Here is a 22,567-nt window from a genome sequence, read left to right on the forward strand (position 1 = left end):
GTACAAACAGTGAAGTCAGTCAAATGACAAAAATAGATTTGGTCCAAGAAATTAAACTATGACGTCATAATTACGTAATGTGATTTGCAACTTATTGTTATCAAACTTGATTCGGTTAAACTTACGATGACCTTCACTCATTATTCCAGACTTAAACCTGCTTATTAGTCTGCCTGTTTAACATAAAATCAGCATTAAACGAACAACGATGAAAGTGTAGTACCTGTTTTAATTTGTTTGTTCATTTCATACATGTTTTGCGTTATCATCCTTGTAGCTAGTTCAAGAGAGGCTTTATTTGTCATGGGTTGTGTCCTCCTCCCATGCATTATACCTTCTTTGATAGAGAAGTAGTTTAATGTTGTAAAATGATGCATTGCACCCACCGGCTCCCGGGTGTGAATATGGTAGAGAATAGGAAAGGACACAAATCAATATTTACAATCTACTGCTCGCCGTGTAATTTTTTCAAACGCTTTTTTATTTACCTTATATATTGTTTCAGGGGAAGGTAACTCTTCTGGGAGTTATGTCCCTTTAATTGCAAACATTGGGCACCGGATATACGAGAAGAGAGACCCTCCCTGGATTGAACACGATAAATATTACACATTGTCTCACTGTAAATACGTTAATAAACTTCTCTTCTTTTATTTAAATCTACAGACCCTACCTGGACTGAACCAAGGCCGCCGAGATATAATATTAACATTAAGGCCGGTCAAATATGAAATGTGACGTCACATGGGAAGTTCACGTTGAAGTCACGTTGAAGTCATGTTTGGGAACTGGGCCGTATCGAACGGCCATTTTGTTTTATTCCTCGCTCTAATAAACACTTGTGCCAATTTGTTTGCTTTTCTTTTAAAATGCCTAGTTGTTGTTGTGGACCACTATGCAAAGGTAATTACGCAGATGGACCCAAAGTGAGTGTATTTAAATTCCCTGACGATAAGGATTTACGTGATGAATGGACAAATGCTATCAAGCGAGAACATTTCGAGCCTACAAAATCAAGCGGGTAAGTGTTGTTTACTTTTTTCATAAATGAAAAAAACAAAAATATTTATCTTTCGTTTTTTTTTTTTTTCATTTGTTTAATTAAAAAAAAAAGTAATTCTATGGAAAAAAAATTGAGAAGTTTTTAATATATAATTATTTCTAATAATTAATGTTTTTATATATAATTATTTCTATTAATCAATTCTATAGATTTTTTCTATTAATGAGTAAAATTAATAGAACAAATTACATATAAACAAAAATTAATAAACTTGGTGCACGTGGAATTAGTGCATTTTTAATAATATGTTTTTTTAACATTTGCTTAATCGAATTCTATAATTTACGTACTGTACAATTCTAAAATTTTTCTGTATCAATTACATAAATTAATAAAAACAATTCTGTATAAACAAATTTAATTAATAAGTATAATTATATATAAACTAGGCACCGCAAAAAAATGGCCGAAAAATCAAGTTGTTGTTGTTTTTTTAAAACGAAATTACATTTATTAAAAACCATGATTTCTGAGTAACTTTTTTTTCCCAGAAAGATAAAATCCTGAATTTTATCATATAGAAAGCTGAATAATGTAAAACTTTTTCTACTATTTTTAATTAAATTTTAAATGTTAAAATTTCCCCAAAAGTTAACAATTGACATTTTTTGTCTTGCACAAAAAGCGTATATAAATATTTTTTAAAAAAGGTTTTTGAAAGAATTAAGTTGTTTATTTTTAGTCTAACTAAGATTTAGGGTGATTTTCTATGAAAATATGCAAAAATATTATAATATAAGTACCTGGATTTCAAATAATTCCACTTATTCATATAGGGAACCAATTACTTCGCATAGATTCGATAGTGTTACGTTCCTCTTTATGTTTGTTGTTGATAAAAAGCAAACTACGGAAGACCAAACTTGCACAAAAAAAACTTATTTTTCAGTGAGGGAAATTTCAATGTATTATTAACGCTGAGGCTTGCCAGCACCAGATGGGTGACCATTTTGATGAGTTTGTTTTTTAATGTGTATGTGTGGGGGTTAGGCTCCCAAAAATGGGGGGGGGGTAAAGCCGAATAAAAATTAAAATTGACCCAGTCTAGAAAGATTTCTCCTTCATCGAATGAGGAAGAACTGTAGGGTTTTTTGACTACATAAGCAACCCCGAAGCTGGCCAGTACAGATGGGTGACCATTTTTATGAGTTTGGTTTTTAATGTGTATGTGTGTGTGGGGGAGTCAGGCTCCCCAAAATGGGGGGGGTTAAAGCAGAATAAAAATTAAACTACATAAGCAACCCTAATAATTCAATGAAGAAGGTTTAACCATTTTTTTACGGTGCGTATTTTTCGCAGTATATAAAAAAGTTCTGTTTCTAGTTTAAAATTAATTTTTCACTGTAAAGTTTCGTTTATGGCAGACGAACGAACAAATGTCCGCTATAGTTTCGGTAAAATAAAAATAAACACGTGTATTAATAAAAATAATAAATTTTTACTTACCATCCATAATTTTGTCTCGCAATGAAAAGAGAAACGTCTCGTTTCTATGTGAGTGTTGACCAACATAAATTGTACTGAGTCATGCTTGCACCGGTTTTGGCAGTCACGGAGATCCAACAAAATTATTTCAGCGCGTATGGTCCACCGTAGTCTAAAGGCAGCAAACGTTATCAAATGGGATCGAAAAACTGATATTTTAACACAAAGGGCACAATATTTATCGATTTTTTTGTATCGATTCTTCAAAGAATTCCCTGTTTAATAATGGTCATGCATTATTCGGCTCGCTAAAAAAAATTATTAATTTATTTATCAAAGATTTTAAAATGGCTTTTTTCGTATAAATACTAAAAAAAAAAAAATTTTGCTTAGCTTAAATTAATTATTTTACTTAACATATTCACCGAATTTCACACTCCAAAACTCAAAAGCGGAATAATTAAACACAATCAAAGTTCTGATATTCAGACGTCAAAATAAGGTATGTAAACAAGTGTGTTTTTTTAAATCTATAATCCTGTTCCTTACAACAACGGAATATGTTTTGTTTAGTGTCAGATGATTATTTTAAGCATATTTGGTACCCCTCAAAACAAGGGGGGGTTGTAAGCAAAATATATATATATATAAATATCGTTTATGAAAAATAAGTACACTGTTATAAAGTTCATTCTTATCTTAATAATCGCTGAAAATTTCGTATTGATTGAATAATTACCTGATTTTTGGTAGATTTTTAAAAAGACGGTCCGTCAAAAAGTACTTACCTGCCCCCTAGTTTTGGCGGTGCCTAATATAAACCAAATTATATATAAACCAAAACAATGGAATGTAGTAAGAAAATATGTTAAAACTCGACCGTATTGAATTATTCCTTTGATATATTTTTCACCATACTCTTTAAAATTTAGGAATGATTGTATACGTTTTTAGCGTATGAAATTCTTTTAAACAAGTGTTCTATACAATTGTAACCAAATCAAACTTTATTGCTGTACTAAACCTAAATTTAGATTTCTTTTTATTATATATATATATATATATATATATATATATAATATTTTTACATCTATATTAAACTGGTTTTTTTAGAGAAGACACCATGCTATTCTTTAAATGGTATTTTGAAGTCCACGTTTTATGGTACCTTCGTTTATTGCATTGTTAGGTGAAAGTATAAAATAGTTACAACACACATTCTACTTCTTCATGTTAAGAATATATTTCTAAATAATAACGTTATTTCAGAACGGTACCTTCTGTGCATGAGTACAAAAAATAATATAACTGTCTAAGAATTTTTTAAAATAAGGTTATTAATTGTTAATCTTGAAATTTTAAGTTCTATGACTAAACATTTTTTACATTCCCATCAGTGTTTTAAATTTATTATTTTACCTAATTTAATGCTATACTCATTTACTGTATAACTTATCACTTATTTATTATTTTTTTAGGTATGTGAACTGCATTTCCTTCAATGTGATATAATGCATGAAACCTCATGTTACGACCCCAAAACTGGAGTGACTCTTACTGCAAAATTAATCCACCCTTGCGGAAAGATGCAATTCCACAAGTATGTGTAACCCAACCGTCAGCATCTAACAGAGAGTCTGCCAATGCCAAAAGAATGCGGCTAGAAAATGAGGCCGTAAAACATGCTTTGGCTGAAAGCATTGCCGACGATGTGGCATATAAAAAGAATATTAAGTTTGAAAGCCTTGAAGAATTGGAAGGAAAAATTTCATTTCTGGACCAGATGTATTGGACTGTAGTTAAACATGACTAAACACGCATGATATGTCACATCACGAAATCACCCAATCCCAAAATAAGTCTTTCTATAGTGATTGAGCATGATTTGTTGAAATTGATTTTATTTTTACGTTTGAATAAAAAAAAATTATCAAAGCAAAAACAGTCGTGTTCTCGTCTAGTAAGTTTTTTATTCAAGAAAATAAAAGGTACTCCTTAAAAAAATCCTCCCCTCCCCTAATAAAACAAAAAAACAAACAAACACGGCCAAAAAATATCCACTAAGAAAATAAAAAATAACGAAAAAAAAAATGCTAGTTGTCAATTTCATTTCGTTTTCCGGTACGTTCGATCTGACTTTTTGATCACTCGTCTGGTCGGCCATATTAGATATTCATCGTTAGTTATTTACACGAAACATACACATTTTAATCATGATTTTATCTAGTTCAGATGGGTGCAGTAAATAAACTTTTAACTCGAAATGACCCCTAATATATTAATGTATAACATAAGACACGGAAAAGAAACATTTATAATGCGTACACAGCTTTATTTTCTCATATAATCACCATACGCTATAAATGAATATTACCTGCATGTTATATGTAATTTCATTCTAAAATGGATAAGTATCGAAAATTTTACGAAAATCTGACTATTAGTTGATTTTTGATAGATTTATTAAATACGGGTATGTTTTCACGTTCGGAATGTCTACTACATGGGAACGTTATTTTAAAGCGTCAATTATGTAAATACGATTTTGGTCTCGTAATTTTCCTTAGATGATAATTTTTTTTTTAATTATTACTGGTTTATTTTGTCCTTCTTTTAAATGGTACAAAAGTTATACTGATAATATTAATGTATAATAAAGTTACATCGTGTTACATACAGGGTAATTCTGTAGTGAATTTTGGCAGTCCCTATCGATCTTGGTTGTGATAACTGATTTTGAGACCTTTTTTTTAAATATTTGGATTGTGTAGATGGACTAGAAAAACGTTCCATCAACATCGTAACACCGGCTATAATTGCCGACTTAAATGCTTTATGGAATAACCATGATGATACTCTTCGTTGATCTATTCGTATTATAAACAACCCCCCCATATTAAGAACGGCTTTCGGAATAAACACCACCAAAACTTAGCAAATGATATTAAGATAAAAATGCATATTTGCTCATGTATAGAAGTAACATGTTTAGTTGATTTATGTCTGATAATTTTTTTTTTTTTTCAATTTTGACCTCTTACTTTACTGGTTAAAAAACAAATCTAATTTGTTTCACAGGTCCAAATCCATTATGTCAAGTTTCAAGTCTGAAGACCAAAAATTGAGAGAATAGCTTGGTAGAGACCGTTCTACACACAGACAAGGTCACTATATATATATATATGCATATATATATACTAGACATATCCTATTTTTGAATTGAAAGATTCATAAATCAACGTAATTAAGACGTGTTCCTTTCGAAAGCCGTTCTTAACCTGGGGAGGTTGGATGTGTTTATACTACGTAAGAAAAATCGAAATAACTTTGCATACACAAGCAAAACAAAAGAATATTTATTGCGGACTTATTCTCATCTTTATTGGTTGTTGTTTCACGACGTTTCGCCCAACTATTCCTCTGGCCTTCGTCAGGTGGTAACCGCGGCGAATAGAAACGTCGAATCTCCTAACTGCATTCTCAGCAATCCCTGCCATCTGTAGTTGTTGTCGTCTCACCACGTTTTGGCCAAGTAAGCATCTGGCCGGCTTTGGGTAGGATTGAAACCGCTATCTATGCTCATCTGGAACAGTAGTCTCTATCAACTGCGCCACTTGGCCAAAACGTGGCTTAACATTTTTAATGCAAAATCAAGTATCATGCTTCACTTGTGATCTAAATAGAATCATTCATTTCGAACGCGCCGCAGTCACGTCAAAGAACCACTGTTGATTTTATGCGCCGGACCTTTCTGCTTGGGTGGTGATAATGGCTTGAATTTAAGTTTAATATACAAATTGGTGTTTTTATATGTCGAGCCTTTCTGCTTGTGCGTAAATTAAACTTGCCACATCTCAATAATGAATTCAAATTAAAATAATATATATAAAAAAATTTGACAAAACACCTTCTGAAGTATCTTGGTTCATTTGTGCTCTAAACAGAAACATTCATTTTGTCATATCAAAGAACCGCCTGATGTTTTTATATGTGAAGCATTTCTGCTTGTGCGTTAAAACGTGCCACATCTCAATAATGAATTCAAATAATATATAAAACAAAAACAAAAAATGTTTGTAATACTGACAAAACACTCTCCCCTTCCAAAGGTTAAAATGGCTTTGTAAATAAAAACCAATATTATTTCAACACCAAAAATACATAAGTACCAAAATTGTACTTTGTATTATTCAACGCATTTAATATTAAAAAAAAACATTTACTCATTTTCAAACTTCGGTACTTCTGCAGATTTAAGTTGGATCTTTTTCCCGGGATTCTATTTGGCCAATGCCCAGCAAACGACAAAACTGCCGAATTATATTAAATTATATCGATCGATCAAAAAATAAATGCGAACGAACAGACGTTAAAAAAATTAAATAAAAAGTAAAAGAATGATTTTAATAGGAAAAATAAAAGAAACGACAGAGTATCATTAAGTCCACGTATTACTAAAACCCCCAGCCTCCCTATGTTAAGAATGGCTATCGGAATAAACACCTCCCAACCTCAGAAGCCGTTCTTAACACAAGGAGGTCGGGCTGTTTATTTCGTAAGCCGTTCTAAACATGGAGTGGTCAAATATATTTATACTTCGGTCGGACAGGTCGTAAGAAAATCCACAAATAACTTTGCATACACAAATAAAAAGAAATAAATGGAATCAGTAAACGTGTTTTTTGTATATTTTTATGTTTAATCGATAGACAAATGTATAAACATTCTTGTAAAAATAAACTTTCCCCCGTTGCATGTGATTTTGTAAAAACAATACTCAACATGTTTTTTTCCAATATATTTTTATTTGCTTTACAAATGTATAAATAGTCTTTTAATAAACTTTAATAAATTTTATTATTTAGGGGAGGAAAAAAATCAACGGTATGCCAAACAAAATTCAGTTTCGTTTAGCAAAAGAAAAAAGCCAACTCCATTCCTGTTGTATAATTTGAATTTTGACCGCTAGTTAAACATTCTTGTAAAAATAAACATTCTTGTAAAAATAAACATTATTTAATTTTAATCCTCATAACATACAATGCAGCCATTAAAAATAAAAACGGCTTATTTCTCTGTCTCTCTCACTCCGGTACGAAAGGCAGAGCTTTATCACGCAATTATTTTTGATTTACAAGCGTAAACATTGATGTCAGCTCCGTTAAAAATAAAAACGACTTATTTCACACCGTCTCTCTCATTCCCACTCGATGTATCTATCTGTAACTGTCCCTCACTCCGAGTGTCTATAAACAGGACTTGTATCGCATAGCTGGTCAGCATTTATGTTTTGGGACTGTAACATTTTCACAAGTAAATAATAGAAGATCAGAGTGTAAAAGCGGAACAAATCCATGAATAATAAATAAAACGTAAGATTATTGTGCACGTACCGAAAAATGGCGACGTGTTTAATAGTTGATAAGTGTTCGTTTATTTGGTGGAATAACCGAATGTTGGTATTGTAGAATGAATAGTTCTGATCCAATCAGCCGGATATTTAACAGGGAGAAATCATTATTTTGTCGGATTTAATGGGTAAGAATATGCGTATGTGTAAGAAATGTGTAGTCGTGAAAAGTATGTAAAAATATAAAAGTACTCGGTGTAGAATGGTGTCGTAAGAGTTGTCGGTAAAGTGAGGGTGAAATGTTAGCTACTTTTTCTTTAGGTTAGGATGATGATTGTCATGGCGCTCCTAGGACTTAATGTAATTTTTTATTATAACGAACTAATGTGTATGTAATTGCGGTCTATAGTTAGATAACGTAATGGCTAATAATGTAAACGTGGTAAGTTTTTATGTGCCATCTGTTGTCAATCTAATGTAGTTTCATCAAGATAGGGAAAATTGCGTCTCTTATATTATTTATATACAATATAATGAGATAATGTAGGTTCTCTTCTGTAGCCGCCTCAACGCTGTAAGAGGCGATAAATTGTTTTAGCTGCAACAATTTCTTTTCTGCAAAAATTCAGCCGATTCTGGAGCCTCCGTTATAAATATGTGGTCTTGTTTTTTGTTTGTTTGTTTTTTGTTTGTTTGTTTTGTTTTTGTTTGTTTTTTTTTTTTTTGCTCAGGACGGCCTTTGTTTTTTTCTTAATTGCGAGACTCATAATTTAGAGTACTGCAGCTTAAGATATCTGGTTAAGCTCCAGATGAAGTGTGTTGTATGTTACAACTTTGATAGCATCAGAAACTCTTTATTTCTCTCCTTATAGTTCTCGTAGTTTGACAACCGAGATCTTCTCTACATTCCTATACTCTGGCCATCGACAATCGGGTTTCGCAATTTCTAAGGTTACTGTCCAGTTGTTTGCAATTGCTTTGGCATTAGAAGTAGCGAGGATCAACCAGTGAGCGATCGTTTGGGAGTTTTTCATAATTGACTGTTGATGATAAGGAACGTATAGGGGAGTCAATACACAAATAAAATCATGGTTGTAAGTGATGAGATGCCATGGTGAAAACTGTTCAAATGAATCAGCAAATGAATGGTAGCGTAGTTTAAGATGTGTTTCTGATGCATTGTTGAATGAAGGCAACTGTGATTCTCTTTTTTACTTATGGGAGATGATATTTGTGTTTTAATTAAAAACCAATGTTAGTAAATGGATCGAGAATGAGGGAGGTATGTTAAATCATTTTGGAGACGCGTTGTTTGCAATAGCTTTGCCACTGATGGTAACGAGTGACGATGTGATAGTTTTCCATTATAGCTGCATTATTATTATTATTATTATTAAGATATTGATTGCGGGAATTTTAATATTAACATTGTTCACATGAATTTGGTTTTCACATTTTATGGTGTTTCCTATGTTTCGTCAGATCTTTTCTACTAAAACATGAATATACACATATTTTACAAGAATATGGGTTTCCCCTAACGTGAAATTTCATGTGGTTCGCTAGACTATGTTTGTATGCACATGAATAATCACATAGTTTACAAGAATATGGTTTTTCTCCAGAGTGAGTTCTTTTGTGTCTCTTTAGCTCTGATTTATTTGAACATGAATATTTACACACTTCACAAGAATATGGCTTTTCCCCAGAGTGAGTTCTTATGTGTTTCGTTAGACTTGATTTAACTGAAAATGAATATTTACACACTTCACAAGAATATGGCTTTTCCCCAGAGTGAGTTCTTTTGTGTCTCGTTAGATTATGCTTATATGAAGATGAATATTGACATTGTTTACAAGAATATTTCTTTTTACCAGTGTTAGTTCTCATATTCATCGCTGGATTTGGTTTCTTAGAAAATGCATTTTCCCTTTGTTCCCAAGAATATGGGTTTTCTCCAGGGTGAGTACTCATATGCATCTCTGGATTTGGTTTCTCTGAACTTGAATATTGACATTGTTCACGAGAATATGACATTTCACCAGTGTTACTACTCATATTCATTGCTAGATGTGGTTTCTCAGAAAAGACATTTTCCCATAGTTCCCATGAATATGGGTTTTCTACAGTGTAAGTACTCATATGCGTCGCTAGATTTGGTTTCTCTGGACTTGAATATTGACAAATATGAGATTGTTTTGCCACAGATGACAGTTTATATCTTCAAACACGAATATGATTTTCTCTGTAGGAAATATTAAAGAAAATATAGACTCGTTCAGATTCAACACAAGCGTTCAAGCAGGAACATCTGCAAAGAAAAAATATATATAATTTTATTAATTGTTGCCAATATCATTTAAAGTGATTTGTATTAAAATATTTGAAATTTTCATCGTTATGGAATTTGTTTGACTGTTTAAGAACAATTATTTTGAGATTTCGCTTTTATATTAATACAATCATAACTACGTATTATGTCTTTTATATTGATACAATCATAACTATGATGAATATCTTTTATATTGATACAATCATAACTACGATGAATATCGTTTATATTGATACAATCATAACTATGATGAATATTTTTTATATTGATACAATCATAACTACGATGAATATCTTTTATATTGATACAATCATAACTACGATGAATATCTTTTATATTGATACAATCATAACTATGATGAATATCTTTTATATTGATACAATCATAACTATGATGAATATCTTTTATATTGATACAATCATAACTACGATGAATATCTTTTATATTGATACAATCATAACTACGATGAATATCTTTTATATTGATACAATCATAACTACGATGAATATCTTTTATATTGATACAATCATAACTACGATGAATATATTTTATATTGATACAATCATAACTATGATGAATATCTTATGTATTGATACAATCATAACTATGATGAATATTTTTTATATTGATACAATCATAACTATGATGAATATCTTATGAATTGATACAATCATAACTAGGATGAATATTTTTTATATTGATACAATCATAACTAGGATGAATATCTTTTATATTGATACAATCATAACTATGATGAATATCTTTTATATTGATACAATCATAACTATGATGAATATCTTATGTATTGATACAATCATAACTATGATGAATATCTTTTATATTGATACAATCATAACTATGATCAATATCTTTTATATTGATACAATCATAACTACGATGAATATCTTTTATATTGATACAATCATAACTACGATGAATATCTTATGTATATGTTTATTCAATTTTCACCCCAAACAAGGTAGAGTGCACCTTTTTAGTAAGGGTTACCATCGGGGACATAAGTTTTAGGGTATTATGAAGAGAGATGAGTGGGAAGATGTCTGTTTATATGACACTTGAACTTCTGCATGCCAGTATAGTTGTGAAAGCAGAAACCCGGGAGCGAGTTTCAAAGTCTAGCAGTCCTGGGGAAGAAACTATTGGAGTAGAAGGCTTTTTTTACACCTTTTGATCTCTACTTTGAAGGGATGACATTTAGGTGCTTGCCGCGTTTGTCGGGGGTGCTCACGTCGAGGCGTACAAGTGCTTGTAGTTCGTCAGAGCATTCATCATTAAAGTAGTTTTAGAACATGCAGAGCGATGCAACGTTTCGTCTATGTGACATAGGTTCTGAACTGTCATCTAAGCTTCGGCATATCAGGTTTGCGACTCTCTTTTGAACCCTGTCAAGAAGTAAGAGCCAAATAGCAGATGCACCAGCCCAACTGTGAAAACAGTACTCCATACATGGACGAATGGTGGCCTCATAGAGGTATAGGATACTTTAAGGCATAAGTAGTTTTCTAGCACGGTACAGAGACCCCACTTTTTGGCAGCAGCCTTGGAAAAGCTCACATTGTATCTATTCCAGTTCATGTTCCCTGTAAATGTTTGGCCGAGGAGTTTAAAGGAAGTACTTTAGGGTAATGTGTTTTAAACATTGCTGTTGGTGGTAGAGAAGGTTTCTTGTAGTTATTGAAGGAAACAAGCTTAGTCTTGGCAGCATTGAATGTGGCCCTCTATTTTTGTCCCCAGTCCACTACAGATTGGAAACCATCCTCTAGTGTTTCTGCCATTTCCTTAGATATGTGTTCATTTGTTTTTCCCTCGTGCCTGGTATAGAGTGTGGTGTCATCAGCAAATATACCCATCTCCGAAACAATTTTATCAGAGGTCATTCATGAATATCAAGAAAAATAAAGGTCCAAGGATAGACCCATGAGGTACTCCCGCATTTATATCATACTAGCAAAAGTACCCGTCGTTGACTGGATTCAAAAACAGCCTACAGAAAACGGACTGATTTATTAAAGTACTAGCGGGGGTACCCGGCGTTGCCCGGGTGTTTGTAGGTGTGTGTGGTGTTTAATAAAAAGAAACCGGGGGGGTAGGATCGAACCCGAAGCCCTGAGGCGAAGTTTGAAAATAAAATCGGCCAGCCAGAATGAGTTACTGAAAGATGTTTGAATTTATTTAAGTAAGAACCAAATTGACAGGTGCGCGCCAGGAAGTCGTCGAGCGTTATGACGACGAGAGAAGGTTTGTTTGTTATAAGCGAAGTAAAAAAAGAAAACGTTTTAATTAAGCAGGGGGGTAATCAAAACCTCGGAAAAAACACAAAACTAACGTAAGGCAAACGAACGATTAAAACAGAAAAACAAACACGTGAAAAATGGCTTAAATAAGCCTGTTTCGATATTAAATTTTAAAAAATCGGTGAGTATCCGGGTGTTTTGGTGTGTGTGGTCGGCGCTGGATAATCTAAGTTTAAAAAAAATCAGAAAAACGAACGTTACGTGAAAAATGGCTTAAATAACTCTTGTTCAATATTTAAATTTAAAAAATCGAAAAAAAAAAGAAGACATCTAACACCACGATTCGAACCCAAAACGTTTAGATAATGAGCCAACGTTCTAATCTACTGACCTAACGCGACGTACATTAAATTTGTTCAGTTTTTCACCTATTTAAAGTATATCAGGTCATGACATCATCTGGCGGATGCGTAGAACCGCTTGTCGTCACGAAAAGACCGTTTTTGTTGACCCCCCCTGTCAAAAATTATCGATTTCATGGTGAAAAATTAGCGTTTTTGGCAAATTTTTCAATATCTTTCGAGCGAAGGATGAGGTTTCGATATGATACCGTGTTTGTGAATTCACGTCATGTCTGTCGAAAGTTTTTAGCAGACACACAAACATACATACATTTTCGCTTTTATATATATAGATTTCAGTTACGACCGTCAAGGACAACCTAGAAGGATTTAATTACTTTATGTATTCTTCCAGTGATACCATATGAGGTATAAAAAAACATCGTGCCATACCCTGTCAAAAGCCTTAGATATATCGGGGGCTATCACTCTACCCTCCCGTGTTTTGTCCAGTTAACAGTATATACGTTCAGAGATTACAGTTAGGATATCTGCTGTGAAACGGGCTAGAAGAAATACATATTGATTGTCGGTCAAGGGTTTAGCAGCTGTACGGCGATGGACTAGAGGTTGATTAATCAAAGACTAAAATATTTTGGTGAAAAGCGGGAGAAGGCTAATGGGGTTATAATTTACTGTATCAGTTCTTTCACCAAAATTCTTGAAACTGACACCACAGAAGCAAGAAAGCAAGATTCGTTGAGGCATTTGTTGTAAAGTTTGGATAGAACTGAAGCAACCTCAGCCGAGCATTTTTTTTAATAGCACAGCTGGGATAAAATCGGGTCCACATGCTTTTGAGGTGTCTAGGTTTTTAATTATTTTTTTTTTTTTTACAAGTTGATCACCACTTATCAAGGCCCGGAAGATAAGTGAAAATGAGATTAAATAAAAACCATCTGTTTTTAATAAAAAAAACAAAAAACGCGTTCTATTTTTGTATCTAGTCTGACGACTTTGTATCATTTTTCTCGGCTAATGAACAGTTGTGGTCATTACACACACACACACATATATATATATATATATATATATATATATACAACACAAGGATTTTGCAACGAGAAAGTAATTGTAAAAAATTCAATTCAATATCTTTTTTTTTTCATTCAATTCAATATTTTTTTCATTCAATTCAATATCTTAGGACTTTACTAATAATCCTATAAATAGACCCTGAAAACAAACATTTATTTTTTAAAGAATTTTTTTTTTTACAATGAATTTATTTAACTTAAAAATTTAGCTGAATTAGGTAGCTCGCCGTGAAAATATTTTCATAACTTTTTTTTTTTCACGTGTACAAATATTTTTTTTCTTTTTTGAAATTAAGTTCAGTCCTTAATCTTTCAAATACAATCAAAAGTAGTCGGAAACCTTAACAAAATTGATAAATCGGCTTTCAAAACTTGATCCCCCATTTCTGTCCGCCCATTTTTGCCCGGACCTAGAAAAGAAATGGATCGTAAGTCAGGTAGCAATGAAGTGGATTTTCATTAAGTTGTTTTTTTTCTCTTATTAAGTTATTATGTCATCTGTGATAATGTCCAAAAGAAAGTTTTTTTCTCTTATTAAGTTATTATGTCATCTGTGATAATGGCCAAAAGAAAGTTAAAAACAAAAAAATTGTAAAACACGCATTTTAGAGGGTGAGAAATCTCGTACAGATACGCTGTATTTTCTTCCGGTAGGTAGCGGGGGAGGGGTCTCATGTTTCCGCTAGGTGGCAGTGTCGGTTGTAGAGAAGTAGATTTGGTAAAAACATGGCCGCTAAAGAATACAATGCATAATACTGTTTTTTTTTTATATCTCGATTACCACTGTCTTTCCAAAATTTCAATGCGATTTTCGTATTCACCATAGTCGAAAACCTATGTAAGTCGTCATCTTAAAGAACATTGTGGACCTAATGTAAAAAATTACCCTTTATTTTTTTGTTACACCTCATTGTAATGATGTATTCTGTATGATATATTCCGGAATAAATCGTTTTTTTTTTTTTTGTAAAAAAATATTACCTTTTTCTTCAGTATATACAAAATATGAACCGTTTTTTGTTTTTGGTTTAGTTTTCAAGTTTTTACCGTATTTTTGTTGTTCATTGTTAGAGAACAGTAACAAAAAAATCATCCCCTTCTGTTATAGTTGCCATTTTTTTTTGGTGGATAATGAGAATATATTTTAACTAATGTTTTTATTAAATAATGCAATTATTTTTGTTATTTATTGTTAGAGAACAGTAACAAAAAAAAATATCATCCCCTTCTGTTATAGTTGCCATTTATTTGGGGGGGATACTGAGAATATATTTTAACTAATGTTTTTATCAAATAATGCAATTATTTTTGTTATTTATTGTTAGAGAACAGTAACAAAGAAAAAAAATCATCCCCTTCTGTTATAGTTGCCATTTTTTTGTGGATAATGAGAATATATTTTAACTAATGTTTTTATTAAATAATGCAATTATTTTTTTTAATTTATTGTTAGAGAACAGTAACAAAGAAAAAAAATCATCCCCCTTCTGTTATAGTTGCCATTTTTTTTCTGAGAATATATTTTACATAATGTTTTTATTAAATAATGAAATGTTTATTAATTAAATAATTTAATTTGAGTCGCTTCTAGACAATTGGGACAATATTTTATAGTCGATAAATGAAGTTTTCTGATAAAAAAGCAATGGTTTAAACTGATCTTTTGTTAAATCTAAGAAATTACAATGATAGCTTCCAAATTATTCAGTCAAAATTACCCAAATATAACAGAATTATTAAAAAAAAAACTAACCGTGGTAACAGTTGGAACATTGCCGCCATCTTGTTTAAATCGAAACGGAAAATTATCTCCCTTTTGAACTCTCCTGTATCTTACGATCAGTTTCCTCAAATCTAATTATTTTCTTTAATAAATAATATTTTACCTCATCGATTTTCGTAATTTTTTATATAATCATCGTAAAAATACGGTGAATACGTTGATACACTTGCTTTCATGTGGGATTCACTTTTAGAATTTCCGAACCTTCGTCCCTATAATGCAGAAGCGCTAAATTAAACAAACAAAAACAGTAGTTTTCAAGTTAAATATTTATAATTTCCTACTTTTGACACCATGTTATTTTCCTGTCCCATAAAACACATTACTATTTTTAGATATATAGTAAATAATATGTCGTATCTCACATAATCGATTCCTAAATGCTTTTCTACAAACACCAATAAATTTTATAATAATGATGACTTTACCCATATAGAATATTTTTAAATATTTTTATATAAAAAGAAATAAAATGATTTTTTTAAATAATATATCCCTTATTTTAGAATATGCCTTATGAAATATGTTTAATATAAATAATATATTTCTTAAATATATTATTTAATATTCCTTGACATTTGAATATTAACATAAATGTTTAAAAACAAGTACCCCATATAGCTTATTCGTGAAATTATTTCTTTAATTTAAATGCGTACATATTCATTTTTAAATATATTTTAGAATTTAGCAGAGAAACCTGCAAACAAAAATTAAAAATATATGAGTGAAAAATTAAAATGGCAGCTAAATATGACCAAAGGCAATATAAATTATAGTTTTAACTACTTGGAAAAGTTTTGTGTGGTTGAACATATTTTAAAGCGTCTATTTAATTCTAAACACAAGTAGTAACGAGTTGGGGAGTTAAAACGACAAGATGCCCGACATTCAACTGCGAAGTCTCGATAATCACTTAAATCATGAAAACAAAGCAAACTAGAAACTTGTACTAGTGCAGTGCACTTTTGATCTGTGCTGAAATATTAATGTTATTTAAAATAACATCCTTAACATGGGGAGGGGAGGGATTTTTGTACCTATTCTATACTTTAACCTTACAATTGAATAAAAAAAACCCAAAAACATAATACAATTTTAATTAAACTTGGAAATGCGATTTAAAAAATAGCGCGGATCAGTAGAGTAGCACCTAGAAACTTATACTTGTCGGCCTTATTTATTTTTAGAATAAAAAGGATTTCCAAGTTTAATTAACATTTTATGTTTTTTTGTTATTTAATTGTAAGGTTAAAGTATAGAATAGGTACAAAACACCCTCCCTGCCCAATGTTAAGAATGGCTTTTTAAATAATAACGTTATTATTTCAGCACGGATCAAAAAGTGCACTAGTGCACTAGTACCAGAAAAAAAAAGAGGATCCCGCTCGAAAGTAGAGTAACTTTCTTTTATTTGATTACATTTATTTTTTATATATCAAGAATTTTACCTTTTTTTTTGTTCGTTTTGTCTTTGCTAAATATCTATATTCATTTTTTAAACTTTTATAATTGTTTTGTTTAAATAATAATTAGAAACCATTAAAATCGGACTTTTTTTTTTTACAGATTATATTGCCTTTTTCTTTCGATAGGATGTTGAGGTTAAAGTCAATTCTTATGGTTTCGGTTGTTCATTCAATTTTTGACGACACAACACATTATGCTTTTATGCAATCGATATCACCATGGGTTTTTAAATAATAGCGTTAGTATTTTAGTACGGTGAGTGTTTTGTGTGAGTAACAAAAAGGGTACTCATGCACGAGAGTAATCCGTGCTTAAATAATAATGTTAATGCTTAAAAAGCCATTCTTAACATGGGGAGGGGAGGGTGTTTAGTACATCTTCTGTACTTTAATCTTACCATTGAATAAAAAAAATAAAAAAACTTTAATTAAACGTGGAAATACTATTTAAAAAAAAATGGCGCGGATAACTCTCTGCATTAGCACCAAAAAAAGAAATTATAATTTCATTTAAAAAAAAGGGGTTTATTAAATTAATGTTTGTTCAATTTCGGATTCATTTATAAAACAAACTGATTTTTATTTTTGAATTGAAAATAAAAAAAAAACATTAAAACCTAATTGCTTTCTAATTAGGGAGAAAACGATTTAAAATATCAAACGTTGAACTGACTTCATAGTGGACAGCCATTTTGAGTGGAAAACTACACATTTGACCATTTAAATTTATTTTTTAAGTATAAAAAATATTTTTAAATTTATAGAATAGAGTTCTATATACTCGATAACCATGTTAAGTATGGATTTCTAAAAAATAGCGTTAATATTTCAGCACGGTCCGTGTTTTGAATACGTACCAAAAAGTAAATTGGGTACTTGTACCGTTTAACCAAGACATTGAAAAAATGAAAAAAAGGAAAAAGAAGAAGTTATATTGTACGTATCCGTTTTGATATGAAGATCTTCGAAAAATAAAAATTCACTTAATTTAATAGAGTAGTTTTCTTTTTTTGCTGTTTTTTTTTTTACAGCCGAAAAACACGTTTTTATGAGAGCGCGTTGAAGGTTACATCTTGGATTTGTTTAAAATTTTTGATTTGTAGAAACGACACGGGAGATAACTCCATGTAAAGCGCCGACACTCCCTACCCATCTTTAACTAGCTTTTCTTCTTAAGAACCGAACCTTTTGCTCGGCATCATAACTTGTTTTTTTTTTTCGCTGTAAAAAATTAAAAAAAACTTGATTAAATTAAGTTAATTTTTTTCTCGGAGAACTTCATTCCATAACAGATACGTACAATTTAAACATTTTTTTCGATATTTTCATTTTTTTAATGTCTTGACTAAACTGTACAAGTACCGTAAATTGTAATTTAATTTTAAAGAAAAAATTTGTAAAATTAATGTTTGATCAATTACGGATCCATTTCTAACAAAAACTGATTTTTATTTCCTCAATAAAATTGAGAATAAGGAGGAACATGTTTTTAAAAATAGAAAATTTACTTTTAGAAATTCATGAACACGTTTTTTTCGTCCCTATAATGCAGAAGTGCTAAATTAAACAAACAAAGTATTTCTCAAGTTAAATATTTATAATTTCCTACTTTTGACACCATGTTATTTTCCTGTCCCATAAAACACATTACTATTTTTAGATATATAGTAAATAATATTGGCGTATCTCACAATCTATTCTTAAATGTTTTTTTACAAACATCAATAAAATTTATTTAATAATGATGATGACTTTACCCATATAGAATATTTTAAAATATTTTTATATAAAAAGAAATAAAATGATTTTTAAATAATATATCCCTTATTTTAGAATATAAATTATGAAATATGCTTAATATAAATAATATATTTTTAAATATATTATTTAATATTCCTTGATATTTGAATATTAACATACATTTTTAAAAACAAGTACCCCATATAGCTTATTCGTGAAATTATTTATTTAATTTAAATGCGTACATATTCATTTTTAAATATATTTTAGAATTTAGCAGAGAACTCCCCAAACAAAAATTAAAAATATATGAGTGAAAAATTAAAATTTATGGCAGCTAAATATGACCAAAGGCAATATAAATTATAGTTTTAACTACCTGGAAAAGTTGTGTGATTGACGAGTTGGGGAGTTAGAACGACAAGATGGCAGACATTCAACTGCGAAGTCTCGATAATCACTTAAATCATGAAAACAAAGCAAACTATTAACTTACATTTGTCGGCCATATTTTCTTTATAACTTTGCAATTCGGCATTATTCGTTTTTCGAACCGAAACTTTCTTTTATTTGATTACATTTTTTTTTGTATATTTAGGATTTTACCTTTTTTTTTTTTTTCGTTTTGTCTTTGCTAAATATTTATATATTTTTAAACTTTTATAATTGTTTTGTTTAAATTATTAGAAAAACTTACTTATAATCGTACTTTTCTCTTTACAGATTATATTGCCTTTTTCTTTCGATTGGATGTTGAGGTTAAATTCAATTCTTATGGTTTCGGTTGTTAATTCAATTTTTGATGAAAACGCAGATTATGGTTTTATGCACTCGATATCACCATGTTAAGCATGGGTTTCTAAATAATAGCTTTAGTATTTCAGCACGGTCCGTGTTTTGTATAAGTAAGAAAAAAAGGGTACTCATGCAGAGAGTAATCCGAGCTAAAATAATAACATTATTATTTAAAAAGCCATTCTTAACATGGGGAGGGGAGGGTGTTTTGTACATATTCTGTACTTTAACCTTACCATTGAATGAAAAAAAAAATCCCATAAAACTTTAATTAAACGTGGAAATACGATTTTAAAAAATCGTGCGGATCAGTCTCTGCATTAGCACCACAAAAAGAAAATTGTAATTTCATTTTAAAGAAAAGGGTTTATTAAATTAATGTTTGTTCAATTTCGGATTCATTTATAAAACAAACCGATTTTTATTTTTTGAATTGAAAATAAAATGAACATTGCAAATTGCTTTCTAAAAATCCATGTAAACAATGGAGAAAACGATTTAAAATATTAAACGTTGAACTGACTTTGCAGTTGACAGCCATTTTGAGTGGAAAACTACACATTTTACCATTTAAATACATTTTTATATTTTAAGTATAAATTTTTTTTTAAAAATAGAATAGAGTTCTATATACTCAGTCACCATGTTAAGTATGGATTTCTAAATAACGTTAATATTTCAGCACGGTCCGTGTTTTGTATAAGTAGCAAAAGTAAATTGTAATTTAATTTTAAAGAAAAAGTTTGTAAAATTAATGTTTGTTCAATTACGGGTCTATTTATAACGAAAACTGATTTTTATTTCCAATAAAATTGAGAATAAGGAGGAATATATTTTTAGGTACTAGTGCAGAGAGTGATCCGGGCGTAAATAATAACGTTATTATTTAAAAACGCCATTCTTAACATGGGGAGAGGAGGGTGTTTTGCACCTATTCTATACTTCAACCTTACAATTGAATAAAAAACAACTTTAATTAAACTTGGAAATACGATTTTAAAAAATAACGCGGATCAGTAAGTGCACTAGCACCTTTTCTTAAATAGAAAATTTATTTCTATAAATTCATAAACACGTTTTTTTTTTAAATAGAAAATTTATTTCTATACATTCATAAACCCGTTTTTTTTGGAGGGGACTGGTTTAAAATAGCGAATGTTGAAGTGATTTCATAGTCGGCAGCCATTTTGAATGGAAAACTACACATTCACTATTGAAACGTTTTTACCGTTTTTACTTCTTTAAGTAAGCCTGTTATCGAACAAATGGAATATCAAGATTTTCATAGGAAATACAATGATTTAAAATGCATTAAATTTGTTAAAAGTTAAGGAAATAAAATATAGAAAAATCCTTACCTTTCATTTTAAGCAATTCAATACGAAAAAAAAAAATTGGATGATTTCTTTTTTTTTTTTTTTTTTGCTCGTGGTCAAAATTGAAAATTTGGTCGGTTTGTAGGGATTTCTTTAGTAAATGGATACAATTTCGATTTCGTGTGTCCAGTACATTAAGAAATACGAGAATGAAGTTTTCAAAAAACGTAAAAGAAATAAAAAAATCAAAATATGAAACGTGCATTAAAAATGGCTGAACAAAGAATGAAAGATTAAAATGTCAATAGAAAATGTGAAAATTGTCAAAGATAAAAACGAAAATACAAATGAAACGTAAATTGGTAAAAACTCGTTAATTACGTGTGAAGAAACGTTTTGAACATATTGACCATTTAAAAACCGAAAATAAACTAAGATATCTTTCTTCAGCGTTAGCTGTATTTTATATAACATATATATATATATATATATATATATATATATATATATATATATATATATATATATATATATATATATATATATATATATATATATATATATATATATATATGTATGTGTGTGTGCGTATTTATGCATATATATGTGTATATATATATTTACATATGTATGTATGTGTATATATGTATGCATATATATTTTTATTTAAATATATATGCATATATTTAAATGTATATCCTTATGTAAATATATATGTATTTCATTTAGATACATTTATACGTATCTAACTATACATATATAGAATATTTATATATAGAAATTTAAATATATATGTATATATACATATATATATATGTATGTATATATATACATATATATATATATATATATATGTATAAAAGTGAACGTGTCTGTATGTGTTTAAATTTTCCTACGCAATAACTCTGCTAATTGTTAGTTTACACTTGAAATTTGATATACAGGGTACTGGGATTTGGGAAAATCTTTCTGGTCCGTTTTCGGCCAGAGACTTGGCTGTTAGTGGGTCAAAGTTCAACGATTTAACCTTTGAGAACTCTACCAAACTCCTCCGACAATTTTGGGTCTAAAAACGTGTAATTTTAAATATAGGTGTCGTGGACATGGATCTAACTTAATAACTGGATTAGAGCCCAAAACAATAAATGTTAAGAGGTCATAATAGGGGTCAAAGTTAAAAACATTGCCGCTTTTTTTTTGCTCAACACACACCTTCAAACACCCGGGCAACGCCGGGCTTAAATGCTAGTATAGTATATATGTAATGCTAGTATATATATATATATATATATATATATATATATATATATATATATATATAGTGGGTAGGAAATTATTTGGTACATTTAATTATTTTCGTATTTCTCAAAAATACTTAATTTATATCAATTAAATTTACACTATATCTCTCAAGAGATATCATCTATCTAAAAATAAAAAGGATATTAATATATACTTAGTTGACAAATCTTTACCGAAAAATCAAATTACGCCTAGTCAAAAGCATTTAACACATTTACTAATATTTCGTTGTATATCCTCTGGTACAACCTCTGTTTTTACTTTACAGCCTCCAAATTCTTTTCATAACTGCTTACCGT

General features: G+C 30.2%; 1 long non-coding RNA gene across 1 annotated transcript; it reads left to right on the plus strand.

Annotated features, from left to right (window-relative positions):
- The first annotated feature begins 683 nt into the window (after positions 1-683).
- LOC145271451 (uncharacterized) lies at positions 684-4,319 on the plus strand. The gene is made up of 2 exons (XR_013865882.1): positions 684-1,021; positions 3,967-4,319. It is a non-coding gene; the product is annotated as an uncharacterized LOC145271451 (long non-coding RNA).
- The last annotated feature ends 18,248 nt before the right edge of the window (positions 4,320-22,567 follow it).

The sequence above is a fragment of the Euprymna scolopes genome, chromosome 46, assembly GCF_053919585.1.
Source record: "Euprymna scolopes isolate OS-2025 chromosome 46, ASM5391958v1, whole genome shotgun sequence".
Taxonomy (NCBI): domain Eukaryota; kingdom Metazoa; phylum Mollusca; class Cephalopoda; order Sepiida; family Sepiolidae; genus Euprymna; species Euprymna scolopes.